This window comes from Triticum urartu, chromosome 4, assembly GCF_003073215.2.
Source record: "Triticum urartu cultivar G1812 chromosome 4, Tu2.1, whole genome shotgun sequence".
Lineage (NCBI taxonomy): Eukaryota > Viridiplantae > Streptophyta > Magnoliopsida > Poales > Poaceae > Triticum > Triticum urartu.
This window is the reverse complement of record NC_053025.1, coordinates 605,720,057-605,735,998: the sequence shown is the minus strand read 5'-3', so window position 1 is coordinate 605,735,998 and position 15,942 is coordinate 605,720,057. Positions and strand designations below refer to the sequence as shown.

General features: G+C 46.2%; 1 non-coding gene across 1 annotated transcript; it reads left to right on the top strand.

Annotated features, from left to right (window-relative positions):
* The first annotated feature begins 15,870 nt into the window (after nt 1-15,870).
* TRNAC-GCA lies at nt 15,871-15,942 on the top strand. The gene has a single exon. It is a non-coding gene; the product is annotated as a tRNA-Cys (tRNA).

Sequence of the window (15,942 nt, the reverse complement as noted above, 5' to 3'; positions counted from 1 at the left end):
CAAAAACTGGCGGAGGCCGAGGAGGAGCTGGGCCAGGTGAAGAGGCAGCTCAAGGAAAAACAAGGTAAGTGATAACATGTTATGTATTCGAAAAAGGGAAAATGATATGCACTGACCGAAATGCCATGATGCGTACAAAGGCGACGACCAAGGTCGAGGCCCTGAAAACGGCCCTGGTCGAGGCCGAGGGGAAGGCTGTCAAGGAGCAGGCCGCCCGTAAGAGGCTCAAGGCCCGGGTTAACGAAGTCCAACAGGAGCTCCAGGACGCGGTGAGGAAGTGCGAGACCTTGGAGCACAATGCGTTGGCTCAAGAGGCCGAACTCGCCAAGGCTCGTAAGATTGCGGAGACAGCCCAGAGTGAAGCCCAGGGCGCCCTCCAAGAGATCCAGGAGGCCAGGAAGATCGCGATGGGTAAGGAATTCAATATGCAAAGCAAGAATGTGAAGAGGAAATATCTTTTACTGACCCGGATTCGAAGTTTTCCAGGGGCTTTTGTTGATCTGCCACGCAGTGTGACCGACGCCGCAGAGTTCTTCCGAGCCGGAGAAGGGGGCTCCTCGGAGAAGCTGTTCTGGTCGCAATATCTTGCGCCGGAACATCCGGTGCCCTTGAGCGGTCAGCTAAAACAGCTGGTCGAACTACACAGGGTGGCCGAACTGGCCATGAAGGATTTAATAATACGGCTGTGGCCAGCCGAAGCTATACCCAGCAGTTACTTCGGCCTCGTGAAGAGGCTGGTTGATGCCTGTCCTTGGCTGGACGTCATTAAGCGGTCCGTCTGCATTGAGGGCGCGCGCCTGACCTTCTCCTATGTCAAGGTCTGGTGGGCGAAGATGGACACCATCAAGTTGGCGGCCGAGGGGCCACCGGAGGGCAAGGAGCACCGCACACCCGAGCGATACTTTGGCGATGTCTTGGAAGGGTCCCGTATTGTTGCGGATCATTGTGCAAAAGACACTATATTTGAATGAATGTATTCGAGCTCCCTCTTCCTTGTATGATGAAACAAAGTGTTTATGCAATATAATGCTTGTTATGTTTTAAAAAAATTACTTCCTGTGCGGCCCTGTTGTATGAAATCTGAGGGTTAACCATTTGTCGGCTTCTGCCCCCACGTAGGTAGTACGGGTATGTTCGGGATGGAATATAAACAATCTTGATCCAATTAGATGGTCCTTGAAGGAGTTGTTTAGTGCAACGAACCAGGCAATCAGACTATGCGGCTGTAACGCCCTCACTTAGCCATAGGAGTGTGACAATAAAAACATGGTCGCAGCCCCTAGTATCCGAACTAGAGTGATATAAGCATCTGATCGGGAAGTACCAATCCTTCGCGTAATGCGGAAGAAATCTCCAACGATTTGCAACCTCCGAACAGCTGACCGGCTCTCACCGCATCATGACAGTCAGTTTTCGGCTTTCTCTACTGAGGTGCTCCGTTGGATAAACCAAGGCACAGTCGCAGTAGTTCTCCCTTTACTACCTTAGCCGATATAGCGGAACGTAAGGTAGCAAGCACAGGAGCTGGGCAACCCAACTAATGACCAGAGACATGATTCGGAGCCAATGCATATAATGCTAAATTTGGGGTGCCGAACTATACTTATAAAAAGTGTTCGGACTTTTGTTGCCGTAAAGTGGGGAGAAATGAAGCCCCTGGCAAACATCAAACGTACCAAAGTGTACGGGTGCTACCTGATAGGGTTATCCATAGGGGAGCTGAAAAAGAGAAAAAAATAGAAAAGGTACAAAGGTAAAAAGCTGGGGTCGTACAGCTCCAGCCGTAAACTGTTCTCATTGTAATTTAATTAGTACGTCAAGGCGCATTGATACACGTAGTGTGATAAGCAACAGGCTATTTGACATGCCGAAACCAAGGGAGAGCTGCATGTGGGTCCTGAAAAACAAGTAGAGTTATCGTTAACGGAATCACCTAAAAAGTCCCCCATATGTCTGCATTTCTCGCCGTCTTGGTGTGTTTATCCTTCAAGAGGACCGATGACCAGACCACCAGATGGTGCCTGTTGGATTGAGACCTGAAAAGGAAACAAGTAAAAGTGAAATTATATGTGTATCCGATGTCGGTTGAGCCATACTATGGACCACAAGCTAGCTATGCCTCCGTCGATGCCCATGGGATTTTGAGTGCGTAGTTATGTACGCGCGGCATGAATGCCACCACTTGATCGGGACTGAGATGGAGGCCGGATTGCTAGTCAAGCTCCTGATGAGCCGAGCTCTCCTGCTGAAGAGTAGTTCGGACCCTCTTAACGGTGTCTGTGGGCTCAACAGTTGAATTAAGGTTCTGCTTGAGAAGGCCGCTCTGTACTTCTGCTGCTAAGGCAGCTGTGTGCTCTTCTGTACGAAGGGAGTGTTTCGTATTTCCGTTGACCGTTATGATGCCACGTGGGCCGGGCATCTTGATCTTGAGATAAGCATAGTGTGGTACTACGTTGAATCGAGCAAATGCAGTTCGTCCGAGCAGTGCGTGATAGCCGCTGCGGAAGGGGACGATATCGAAGATTAACTCCTCGCTTCGGAAGTTGTCCGGAGATCCGAAGACAACCTCTAGTGTGATTGAGCCCGTACAGCGAGCCTCTACGCCTGGTATGACTCCTTTGAAGGTAGTCCTGGTGGGTTTGATCCGTGATGGGTTAATGCCCATTTTTCCCGTTGTATCCTGATAGAGCAGATTGAGGCTGCTACCGCCGTCCATAAGGACGCGATTCAGGTGGAACCCATCAATTATTGGGTCTAGGATCAACGCGGCTGAGCCACCGTGACGGATACTGGTCGGATGATCCCAGCGATCAAAGGTGATCGGGCATGACGACCATGGATTAAATTTTGGGGCGACTGGCTCTATCGCATAGACGTCCCTGAGCGCACGCTTGCGCTCCCTCTCGGGGATGTGGGTAGTGTATATCATGTTCACCGTTTTGACCTGAGGGGGAAACTTCTTCTGTCCCCCTGTGTTCGGTTGCTGGGGCTCTTCGTCATCGTCCTCGCTTTGCGATCCCTTTTCCCTGTTCTCGGCGTTTAATTTGCCAGCCTGTTTAAAAACCCAGCAATCTCTATTTGTATGATTGGGTGGTTTGTCTGGGGTGCCATGAATCTGGCACGGACGATCAAGTATGCGGTCCAAGCTGGATGGGCCTGAATTGTTCTTTTGAAACGGCTTCTTCTGCTGACCGGAATTAGAGCCCCTGAATCCGGCATTGACGGTCGTGTCTTCGGTGTTATCACTGTTATTTCGACGCTTGTATTTGTTGCGTCGAGACTTTTCTTTGCTAGTTTTAGCTTCAGGGGTGCCGGCGTCGCTTACATTGTTTTTGCTACGGGCCAACAAACTGTCCTTGCCCGCACAAAAGCGGGTCATGAGTGCCGTGAGGGATGCCATGGATTTTGGCTTTTCTTGACCGAGATGGCGAGCGAGCCATTCGTCGCGGATGCTGTGTTTGAAGGCTACTAGGGCTTCGACATCTGGACAATCGACGATTTGGTTCTTTTTAGTTAAGAACCTAGTCCAGAATTTCCTGGCAGACTCTCCGGGTTGTTGAACTATAAGGCTTAAGTCATCAGCATCCGGAGGTCGAATATATGTACCTTGGAAGTTATCGAGGAAGGCCTCGTCCAAGTCCTCCCAGCTGCGAATAGAATTTGCAGGCAGACTGTTGAGCTGGTGTCGAGCTGGCCCCTTGAGTTTTAAAGAGAGGTATTTGATGGCGTGGAGGTCATCGCCGCGGGCCATATGAATGTGGAGAATGCAGTCCTCGATCCACACCGCGGGGTCCGTGGTTCCATTGTATGATTCTATATTCACGGGTTTGAACCCTTCTGGGAATTCGTGATCCAGGACCTCATCAGTGAAGCAATGAGGGTGTGCGGCGCCTCTATATCGGGCCGTATCGCGATGTAGCTCTGATGGAGTCTGTCTACGGTTTTCAGCCCGCGCATGACTAAGTTTGTCACGTCCAAATGGGTGTCGTCGTCGCGTGTCGAGGCACGTTCTCGCGATCCGTAGATTGGTCTGGTATGTCCTGCTTTATTGTTCAGGTTTTGCCTGAGGTCATATGTATGACCGTAGGCTAATTTACCTCTACCTGTGCGATGAGGCGGGGCTGGCTGGTGTTCGGCGTGAGTTGTCGTTTTGTCTCGACCACGTGGTGGTCGGTCAGCCGCATTGTACGATGGAGGTATGTATTCTGGCTCCTCCTCGTCAAACTGAGGTAGCAATTTGCGCTTTGGGTAACTTTAGGTTGGGCGCTTGAGGCCGTATTCTTCGGCTGGTAGGACATCCATCCATTTATCATTGAGCAGATCTTGGTCAGCTTGAAGCTGTTGCTGCTTCTTTTTCAGGCTCCTTGCAGTGGCGATTAGCTGGCGCTTGAAGCGCTCCTGCTCAAGAGGTTCCTCAGGCACGATGAAATCATCGGTGCCGAGGCTCACTTCATCCTCGGAGAGCGGAAGATAACTTCTGTCCTCTGAGTCATCATGCATGGCCTGCTTACCAGGGCTAGCCTGCCCATCTTCCCGCCCATCTTGTTCATTAGCTGTTTCAACTGGGTCTTCATTGTATTCGGCACCTTCTAGAGTGTTATCTTCTCCTGTGCCGGTGTTGCTGTCTTTGCTGTGGCGTGACTTAGAGCCGCGCCGCTGACGCCGGCGCTTGGATTGTATTTTGGAAGGTTTATCCTTAGCTAGATCTTCCTTGTCATCGCCGTTGTTCTCCTTTGGTGCATCCACCATGTATACATCATACGAGGAAGTGGCCGTCCAGCGTCCGGTGAACGGCGGGTTCTGGGCCTCTTCTTCTCCGGCATCGTCGTCCATACCGTCGCTGTCCTCCGAGTCGTAATCAAGTGTGTCGGTCAAATCCTCGCCCGTGGTTATGAAGTGGGTGGCAGGTGGGAAGCAAAATTCTCCACCCATCAGCCCCCAGTTCGAACCGGATACAGTTCGCCTGTGAATCCTCCGCCAAGGACAGGTTCTTTAACAAGTTTAGCACATCGCCCAAAGGTGAGTGCTGGAAGATGTCTGCGGCGCTGAACTCGAAGATCGATAAGCGATCAAGTTCGGCGTCCGCGGGCTCACGTGGTTCGGAACTTACGGCCAGAGAAGAGTCTGGAGTTCCGGTGACACAGACGTCGTGAGAGGTTAAGTCTATGTACGGCTCTAACGCCGTGGAATCTGTGGCCTCCGTGGTGGGGTTGATCCTCCCGTCCTCGGATGGCGCAGTCTGCTCCGGCTCTAAGGCCAGAGCGGTTACATGAGCGATATCCTGGATGTGGTCTGATGACAGATTTAGGTCATGATCATCGGGGTGACGGGAGCGGTCGCCGCGGTCTCGAATCCGACAAAGATTAAATCTCCATGGATGTCCGCAACGTAGTTCAAACTCCCAAATCTGAACTGATGGCCAGGGGCATAGATATCGATCTGCTCCAGGTGGCCAAACGAGTTGGCCCGCAGTGCGAAGCCACCGAACACAAAGATCTGTCCGGGAAGGAAAGTTTCTCCTTGGACAGCGTCACTATTGATGATTGAAGGGGGCATCGAACCTTTCGTCGACAGCACAGTGGAACTCTCAATGAAAGCACCAATGTTGGTGTTATAACCGGTGGATCTCGGGTAGGGGGTCCCTAACTGTGCGTCTAAGGTCGATGGTAACAGGAGACAAGGGACACGATGTTTACCCAGGTTCGAGCCCTCTGTATGGAGGTAATACCCTACGTCATGCTTGATTGATATTGATGAGTACGAGTATTACAAGAGTTGATCTACCTCGAGATCGTAATGGCTAAACCCTAGAGGTTTAGCTGGTATGGTTGTGGTAATGAATAATTCCCCTCCCGGACTAAGTCATCCGGTTTATATAAGCACCGGGAGGATATAGGGTTACACAAGGTCGGTTACAAAGAAAGGAATCTACATATTCGGTCGCCAAGCTTGCCTTCCACGCCAAGGAGAGTCGCATCCGGACACGGGTACAGTCTTCGGTCTTCGTATCTTCACAGCCCATCAATCCGGCCCATGGCTAACAGGCCGGACGCTCGAGGACCCCTTAGTCCAGGACTCCCTCAGATGTTCCACCATGACCCTATATTGCAAGTTGACGTCCGAACTCGCATAGGCATGCAACATTAGGACCTCACACCGCTCAAGAAGCTAGGGTCCATCCTCGATGATATGGAAGGATGGAACTTCTAGTGATTTATGATGCCGATGATGATGATATGTGTCGGTTGAATTTGTATAGTTTCTGTAGCGATTAAACTTTGTGATGTCCATGGTCCCTGTCAAACTTGCGTAACACTACTTTGTTAGTTTTGGTACGATGACCTGCGTACCTCTAGTTAATTAGTTTGCATACTATTTGTTGCATCTAGTTGCTAACCCTTTCTTTTTCATGTTGCTCAAGTATATTTTGTTGCATATATGATTATACATTCTCTTGATGAAGATGCATCTCTAACAGGTACCTAGATTCTTGATGGCGAAGAGCAGCGCTATGTCGTGTACAAAGGGAAGGTTCCGGGAGTGTACGACGAGTTGCCTGAGTGTCTGGCGCAAGTGGAGGGGGTCTCGGGCGCCAGCCATAAAGGCTTTAAAAGCAGACAAGAAGCAAATGCTAGTTACTTGAGGTTCACGCTAGCACGAGAGAGGACTCATAAGCGCCGCCTCATGTACTGCATAGTTCCGCTATCACTCATAGTGATAGCTCTTCTCGCGTATATCATTGTTTAGATGGATGGCGATGTAGTTGCAAGTATTCGAGACTTGTATCACTATTTTCGAGATGATGACGAGAGACCACTTTGTGTTGGATGATGATTATGATGATGACATGATTTGATGAGACTATTTGTATGTATATGCTATGATTACATTTGTATGTGTATGATATGCTAGAGATTATTGTATAAAGCCCTAAAAAAAATTCAGAAGCACAAAATATGGAGCAGAAAAAAATCAGAAACTAATAACAGTAGCGTTGGATATGTATTTAGCAGCAGCGAGGTCTTAGTAGTAGCGCTCATTGCACTAAGGCGCTACAGATATTAGCAGGGGTGCATTTTGGTGATGAACGCTATTGCTAACCCTAGATAGCAGTAGCGCGGGTCAAACCGCGCTATTGCCAAGCGTTAGCTGTAGCACCCTATCAGTAGCGCGGCTACCCGCGCTACTACTAAGCATTTGACCCGCGCTACTGCTAGGCTTTTCCCTAGTAGTGCTGGCTCAAAACACCATGCTCACCTTTTCCTGTGATCTATCTTCCTTCCCGCGGATTTATCTAGATCTGCCACTGTCTCACACTCATCTCCCTTCTTCTACCTTCAAACCCTTAGTCCACTGCTTTCTGAAATACCTTGCCGGTTGGCCACTCGACCTCTTTCTAAGGGTGGTCGCCTAACTCTGATATCCTCTACTTTCGACGCCCTCTCCACTCCCTTCATGTCGGTGTTCAAACTCCCTAAGAAAATTATTAAAGGTTTAGACGCGATTCGCCGCTCCTTATTTGGGGCTGCCGAGGGAACATGTTTGGGCGCTAGGTGTATCATCGCTTGGAAAAATGTGCTCAAGGAAAAAACATATGGTGGTCTAGGCATAAAAAATTGTAGCTTCAAAACAATTGCCTTCTCCTAAAATTTGCCTTCAAGCTCCTAGGAAAACCAGATTTACCCTGGGCCAAGTGGTTTCTTCATCACTACTCGCTAAATTTTCTGTTTTGCATCCACCCCCTTCTTTTCTTTGGAAGATTCTTAAAAACCAGCTTCAAATCCTTTTCTCAGTTTCCTTTGTTTCAACATACAGTGGATCCTCTACTTTCTTCTGGTTTGACACTTGGCTCACTGATATTCCGCTTGCCCAAAAGTACCCCAACCTATTCTCACACTCCACCTACCATTATGCTCTGGTCTCCAAGGTTTAGCATGATGGGTTGCTCGCTACCCAGCAGAACCGCCTATAACCCATGTTGCATCTACCGAGCTTGTTGTTGTTCTATCTTTGTGTAGGATGTTGCTTCCACGGATGCGCCCAATGATAGGTTCCTCACCCATGGCGCCCCGTTCTCCGCTAGGTGCGCTTACTCACTGCTCTCCTCCACCGACGAGCCAGACATCCAGGCCGATTGCATTTGGAGCTCAAAGGCAACGATTAAAGTCAATATCTTTGGCTGGCTTCTATTCAGAGATAGGCTCAATACTAAGGCCAATCTTCACCACAAGACCATCGCCTCCAACTCTTCCTGCCTGAGATGTGACCACCCCTTCGATGACGCCTTGCACCTGCCCATCTCCTGCCCTAGGGCAGTCCAGGTGTGGTAGATGTTGGGGCTTCACCCACCACCCGACATCGATCATCTTTGGGATACCGTCACACCGGCTGGCCTCGACATCAACCTATGGCCCACCGTCACCCTTGCCATTCTTTGGAAACTCCGGGACTCTCGTAACACCCCTGGTGTTTCTCTCTGAAACTCATTCCACTTTCGATACCGTGTGAAATGTAATTTCAGACTTCACGCTTTGGGTCTTCCATTTTAAAGACCCGGTCAGTAGAGACGCCGCCTTGTCTTGGCGCCTGTTCCTCTCTTCTCATTGTAATCTCTGATGTAACCTAGGCTTTCGGGCCATTTTGAGTAATATATATTCAGGTGAGGATGCTCCACCCCCACCCCCCGTCATTGTTCAAAAAAATCCAAGTGTATGGTCGTTGTGTGATTATCGTATCTGTGTCACATTATAAGCAATACATATGTAAAATTGTTGCTAGACATTCAATCCATTTTTTGAAAATGTTACAGAATTTATATATGAAGCGGAGACACTAATGGATTTGAGTGTAAGTTATGTATGATCCCCAGTATATAGTTCAAGGTTCAGGGCTTAATCTTGTCCGATCAGCGTTATTATTTTGATTTAAAACTAAACTTTATTCATTAGAGATAACCATTACATCATTTGTGAAGATCATTACAATTTCATTTAGAGGCTCCTCAAACCCGTCTGAAGTCAAAGAAAATCTAGCTAATCTAGCAAGTTCATGAGCTACTTTATTTGCCTCTCTATTACAATGTTCGAATCTAGTCATGACAAAATCACACGCATAGTGAAAGCAGTCCTCGAAAAATCGCGGCCACCGCACCCGCTGATTGTCCTCCATCCCGCATGGTCTCTATCAGCTCTAGGTTATCTGAGTTGATGATTATGCAATTACACCGCGCCCTTTGCGCCAGTGTTAGGCCAAATTTGAGTGCTAAAGCTCCAGCCATCAGAACATCCGCACAATAGTCAATCTATCCATTTCCTCCTGCAATAAACCTACCTTTGTCATCTCTCAATACTGCCCCCATCGTACCCTTCAGCATGTCATGATCAAAGGAGGCGTCAACATTAAGTTCCAAAAAAACCTAGGAGGACAGTACCATCCCCCCTTTTTCATGGACGCCTTTGGAGATGATGCATTTACAAAGTTGGATGTGAGGGCTATGATCCCCATTGATATCTGATTTGCATTATGAGTTAATTCCTTGTGCACTAATTTTCTTCTTTCCCACCATAGGTACCAAGTTGAAATAGATATCATTTCTCGTACATTTTGGTACCCCATAATACTCAAATCTTGGTCTGGAGGAAGTAGAAGGTATTCCAATATCGCCTCCCCAGCACGATCAACCTCACAAGCTTTATCAATAATCTCATCCATCCCTAGTTTCTTCCAAACCTCCTTTGCTTTACTACAGAGTAAAAGCATGTGTTTCGTATCTTCTAAACCTTGAGAGCAATTAGGGCAAGAGGGTGAGACCTTCATGTGTCTGTTAGCGAGTGTTACCCGGCATGGGAGACTGCCATGTAATGTGTGCCATATAATTTTTTTTACTTTTGCCGGACAAGATAACTTCCATATTTGACACCATATAGGATTAGGAGAGATTCTCCCCATCCCATTAAAATATTTTAGTTTACTCCCATACTGATAATTCGACTCCACAGAGTAAGCAGACCATACCGAGAACATACCATTTTTCATATAACTTCAGGCAATGAAATATGTCATATCATGTTGCAAAAGTGGGATTGAAAGAATCCGTTGTGCGTCAATGGGCCACATAGTTTATCTAATCAGGTCACCCACTTTTGATAACAATTGTCCCCCCTGGTCACTATCTTCCTAGCACTAGTAGGAAAAATCCTAGAAGTAGCGCATGTTAAACATCTAGTAGTAGCGCGGGTGCCCGCGCTACTACTACGGCGCTACAGCTAACTGGTAGTAGTAGCGCGGTGCATCCCCGCTACTAGTACGTGTGCTAGTAGTAGTGCGTGTTTGTGACCCGCGCTACTACTATTAATTTCAAAAACAAAAAAATAATCTCGACCCCGTGCATGTTGTCAATGGTGTCAATGGTTCGATCCAGCGATGACAGGGGTCACCGGAGGTGCGGATGGGTAGCGGCAGACCAGATCCAACGACGACTATTGGAGAGGGACCATATCTAGTGTAGAGCAAGACGACGGTGTGAGGATCCTCTTCGCAGCCAAGGCAGAGAGCTCCTGGTTGGCCATGTCGACCACCTGCACAGGCATGGGCATGGGAGGTGAGTACAATCGGAGGAAGATGGAGAGGAAAAAAGAGAAACAAAGGAGAAAGGAAGGAGATGGAGGGCGCATTGGGGCTGGTACCGGTGATGAGGTGCTCTCTCGTGGTGGCATGGAGGCGAGGGGGAAGACGGGCGAGCTCCTGGACGCCGGCGACGCGAGCAGGCGGACTCGTTGGGCTCCATGGAGGAGGAGATGTACTTGGGCAGGAGCACCTCACCACCAGAGAACCTATGGAGAGAGGGGGGAGAGTGAGGGAGAGAGGAGGGAATCGGCCGAGGATATGGGGACTTCACCTACCTCGTACTTAGTAGTGGCGAGGGGTATAAACCCGCGCTACTACTACCAACTTAGTAGTAGCGCGAGTTTATACCCCTCGCTACTACTATGGCATGTCCCGGAAGGGCACGGTAGAGACCGCTTAGTAGTAGCGAGGGGTAAAAACCCGTGCTACTACTATCAACTTAGTAGTAGCGAGGGGTAAAAAACCTACGCTAGTAGTAAGTAGCAGTAGCTAGGGGTATAAACCCGCGCTACTAGTAAGTATCTGCCTATAAGCTTTTTCCTAGTAGTGTAGTGACACAGTTTGGGATCCAAGAATCTTCCCAAATATTGATGTTACGTCCATTCCCCACTCGCCAAATATAGTCACATTTCAGAGTAGTTGTGCCTGCCATAATGCTTTGCCAGGTGAAGGAAGTGTCATGCTTTCGCTTGGACTTCATCAAATCGCCATCAAGATAGTACTTGGCCCTTAGAATAGCACACAAGGAATCAGGATTATCAATGAGACGCCATGCCTATTTGGCGAGCAAAACCAGGTTGAAGCAGTGGATATCACGGAATCTCATTCCTCCTTGGTTTTCTGGTACGCACATTTTCCACCAGGCCATCCAGTGCATCCTCCTCTGGTTCTCCTCGTCTCCCCACCAGAAATGCAATCGCGTCAATGATTTCTTTACAATTTTTTTAGGAATTTTAAAGACCGACATTGCATAGGTAGTATGGCTTGGATCACAGCCTTGAGCGGGATCTCCTTTCCCCGACAGACAATAATTTTTCCTTCCAACCACTAATTTTCTTAACAATTCGTTCAATCATAAATTTAAAGCAGTCTGTTTTATCAACACCCACATTTGCTGGCAAGCCCAAGTATTTGTCATTCATTGCCTCCGTCATTATATTCAGTGTTGTACACATTTGTTCTCTGATCTCTACCGTTGTTCTCTGATCTCTACCGTTGTATTAGGACTAAAGAAAATATTTGAATTTTCAACTTTTACCAGCTATCCCGATGCCGCACAATATAAATCTAATGCTGATTTCAGGGCTGTCGCATTATGTTGGTTGTCTTTCATCAAGATCAATGAATCATCTGCAAAGAGAAGATTTGTGACTGGCGGGGCGTCTGTACAGACTTTAACTCCAGATATGTTTCCGTTTTCCTCAGCATGCGTCAGCAAGGCATTCAACCCCTCTGTGCACAGCAGAAAGAGGTATGGTGATAGTGGATCACCCTGCCTCAACCTTCTAGTAGGCGTGAAGCTCTCACTTTCCACTGCATTGATCCTTACTATGTATTTGACAGTTGAGACACATTGCATAATCGAATTCTGCCATTTTCGACGAAAACCCAATCTCAACATAATCTCCCTCAAAAAAGGCCACTCGACTCTATCATATGCTTTGTGCATGTCAAGTTTTATAGCACCCAAGCCCTCTCTACCTTCTCTTTTGTTCTTGATTGTGGAAAAACATTCATATGCCACTAAAATATTATCCGTTATCAATCTTTCTGGTACAAATGCACTTTGTGTTGGACTAATAATTTTTGGTAAAAAAACCTTCAATCGAGTAGCCATCATTTTTGCAATTATTTTGTATACCACATTACATAAATTAATCGGTCTAAATTGTGTTACCTTTTCTGGTGTATTAATCTTAGAAATCATTACGATCGCCGTATCATTCCAACCGTTCGGGATAGTACATGTGTTGATTTCTTTCAGAACCTCCTCAATTAGGTCCTCCCCAGCATGGGCCAGAACCTTTTTAGAAATCTGGCCCTCAAGCTTTTAAGTCCCCAATATCGAATAAAGCTTTCTTCTGTGATATAAGGGGCAAGTAGTTGCCAGTTGTTTACATTGGTCATGATGAGCATCTCATACCCTATGGGAAAAGTTGCCAGTTGCATGCATTGTCCCATGCAAGAAAACTTGACGGTGCTAATCTAGTTGTTGTAGTATGATCAGTTCCTGTTTGCTTTAAGGCGCGTCATAGCATATACATATCTACAAAAAAAGTAAATTATCAAAAACCACCACAATTGCGTTGCTCGGTGCAGAAATCTACCATTTTCATAAAAGTTTGTGGAAAACATTGATTTTCAGTAATCGCGTTCCCGAAAGCACTAACTGGTCAAATGAGAGTCGTTTGATGCCGAATATGTCTAATGCCAAATATGATAGACAGGCTCACTTTGAGGGCTGATGTGGCACCAAAATTTAACGAATAAAAAAGGGCATGTATGTGTTTCTTTATTGGTTTTATTACATATTTTAAACTTTAAGCACCAAGAAGTCGAACTTGTTAAGTAGCATCGCAAGGGAACTCTGAATCTATTCGTGGTTTCAGCCATGGTGTCGAGTACGAGTATGGTCTGCATCAATGGCATGGAATACTTTGATAGAGTCGTTGCAACTTGATGAGTGGATTTTAATGCGACGAGTGGGACAAAATCGAGTCGTTTGTGAAAGAATCAGAGTAATGATACATTGGTGGGAAATGGTCGAGGCGTGACGTGTTTCCATTCTTGTCGACTCATCATTTTTTTAACACAGTAAAGACGAAGCGCTCATATACACGCGCAAACACTCACCCTAATGAACGCACAGACACACCCTATCCCTTTGAGCACCTTCGAAAAACTGAGCCAGCATATCATCTTGAAATTTACGAAGTCACCGTAGGCACCTCGTCATCGACGAGAACGTCTCCTCCCACTGAATGCGCATCACCGGAAATCGTGAAATAAATCAAGGAATAAATGCGAGCACCAGGATTTGAACCCTAGTGGGTTGGGGATACCACGGTCCCTCAACCATCCAACCACAGGTCGGTTCGCACTCGTCGACTTATCATATAACAGGAAAAATGGTGTGTTTTTTTGTTGCGAATCTGAAAAATGGTGCTTCTTGCAGCACAATAACGGTTTTAAGATATATTGTAGATGATACGTGTCAAGCTGTGCACCATATTGGTGCGTCGGTTTGGGCATCCACTCTATTGATACAGGTGTACATCGTGGGGTTCAAATCAGAAAGTTCTTTAATTCACTACATTTGGTCCATTCTTATTTGATCAGCAGGTTCCCAGAACTATGCTGCAGTGTTTATTTGTTGGGTGCATGAAACAAGAATGCTTCCCTGCCATGATGGGCCACCACATCCACGACAGGCTTTCTTTGGCTATGATAGTATGCAGGTCATGTCACTTAAGCTTGTTCCGGTGTTGTCTATTGAATATGAACCCCTTGAATCTATTGCTACTTAAGCAGTTACAACTTACGAGAACCAGTAGTCGAACATTTATAGACATCGACAAAAAGTGGGTTGAAGTCAATAGGAATCAACCAGCTGAACATAAAACGTGTATGATAGCCAGCCACGTGGTGACGAGGAGAATCTAAAAGTTAGTTCATCCAAACAGCATATTAAACATTTCGAAGCAGCTGTCATTTAAAGATGGGCCCTACCACATTGACATCATCATGAACTAAAATCATAGCAATACTTACTTTTGCAATAAAAATTTATTATATCTAACTTTTTTCGAGACTTGTGATCTGGAACAACTGTAGTTGACTTATGTTAATGCAAGGTATTGACCAACATGCAAAAATGTATTAGTATGAATTAGAAATTACTCTGGCGCATGATATCGAAATGTCCTTAATACATGATTCAAATGGAGACGTGCTTGCCATATCGGGAGCTTGATTTAAGAGGTTGAATTCTGCAATTTTCGCCTTGAAGTCCTCAAACAGAAGCACATTGCTTGATCTGATGTCCCGATGGATGATTGAAGGCTGAACTTTCTCATGTAGGTATCTATACCTTTTGCCACCTCGATGGCAATTTTGACTCTCTGCATAGCACAGGGCCAGACTGCGCACCCTGAACTCCTTTACTTCATGTTTATAGAGAAATACGCAACAGAATACATTATAAGGCATATGAGTGAAAAATACACAACAAGGGATTCGAATATGACTAGAGGCCGTTAGCACCCAATATTGATACACACAGCTCATAGATGGTTTCACATATATGTATGACCAACGACAACAACAACGACAACGATAGATCCATGGCGAAGTGGTAGAGCTACCACTACGCTATGGGCCAACCGTTTTTGTTGCAGATCAATAGGTCACTGGTTCGAACCCGGTTGGGCCCTATTGTTTTATTTTTCTAATTTTATTTCTTTGTCAACTACTGTCTTGGCCTTCCACACTTGCGTCACAAGTAGTCACTTTGAAGTTTTAACCATATCTAGATTTATTCCCTTTTCATCCGTTATGCATTTTTTGTCATGTCGATTCCTCTTTGTGAGAACTGTTATGCTTACATTGCATGGTCACCGCTATTCAAATAGTTCTCAATTACTTCCCTTTTCATCCGTTTTGCATTTTTTTGTCATGTCGATTCTTCTTTGTGAGAACGGTTATGCTTACATTAGATGGACACCGCTATTCAAATAGTTCCCTTTTCATCCGTTATGCATTTTTTTGTCATGTTGATTCTTCTTTGTGTGAACTGTTATGCTTACATTAGATGGTTACTGCTATTGAAATAGTTCTCAATTACTTCAAAATTAAGGCAATTATGCATTGTATATTCTGTGTAGCGTGATAGACTGATATACGCAGTTTTAGACACGTAGGACATTTCTCCAATTAGGCCCCTTCAACAGAATCTAAGAATGGCATAACCCAAAAATAGCATCTTACATAAAAGCTGGAACTGGCAATCCATGAGGGCAGGTTGAAGTATGTGTACCTAATTTATGATGGCATATACAGCTGATATGAGTATGTGTAAGTTCTTAACTAGCGCTCTAACCCATATCTATATCTGCAAGGATACAAATTGATATTCATTTTGCATTGACAATAAAGAGTGAACCAATTAATATTTGAACACAAGGATATGAATGCACCATCTATCTATTTGCTTGTGAAATTATTTATTTAGGGTCAAACAGAAATGGGTCCATAGCTCAGTGGTTGAGCAATTGACTGCAGATCAATAGGTCACTGGTTTGAACCCGGTTGGGCCCT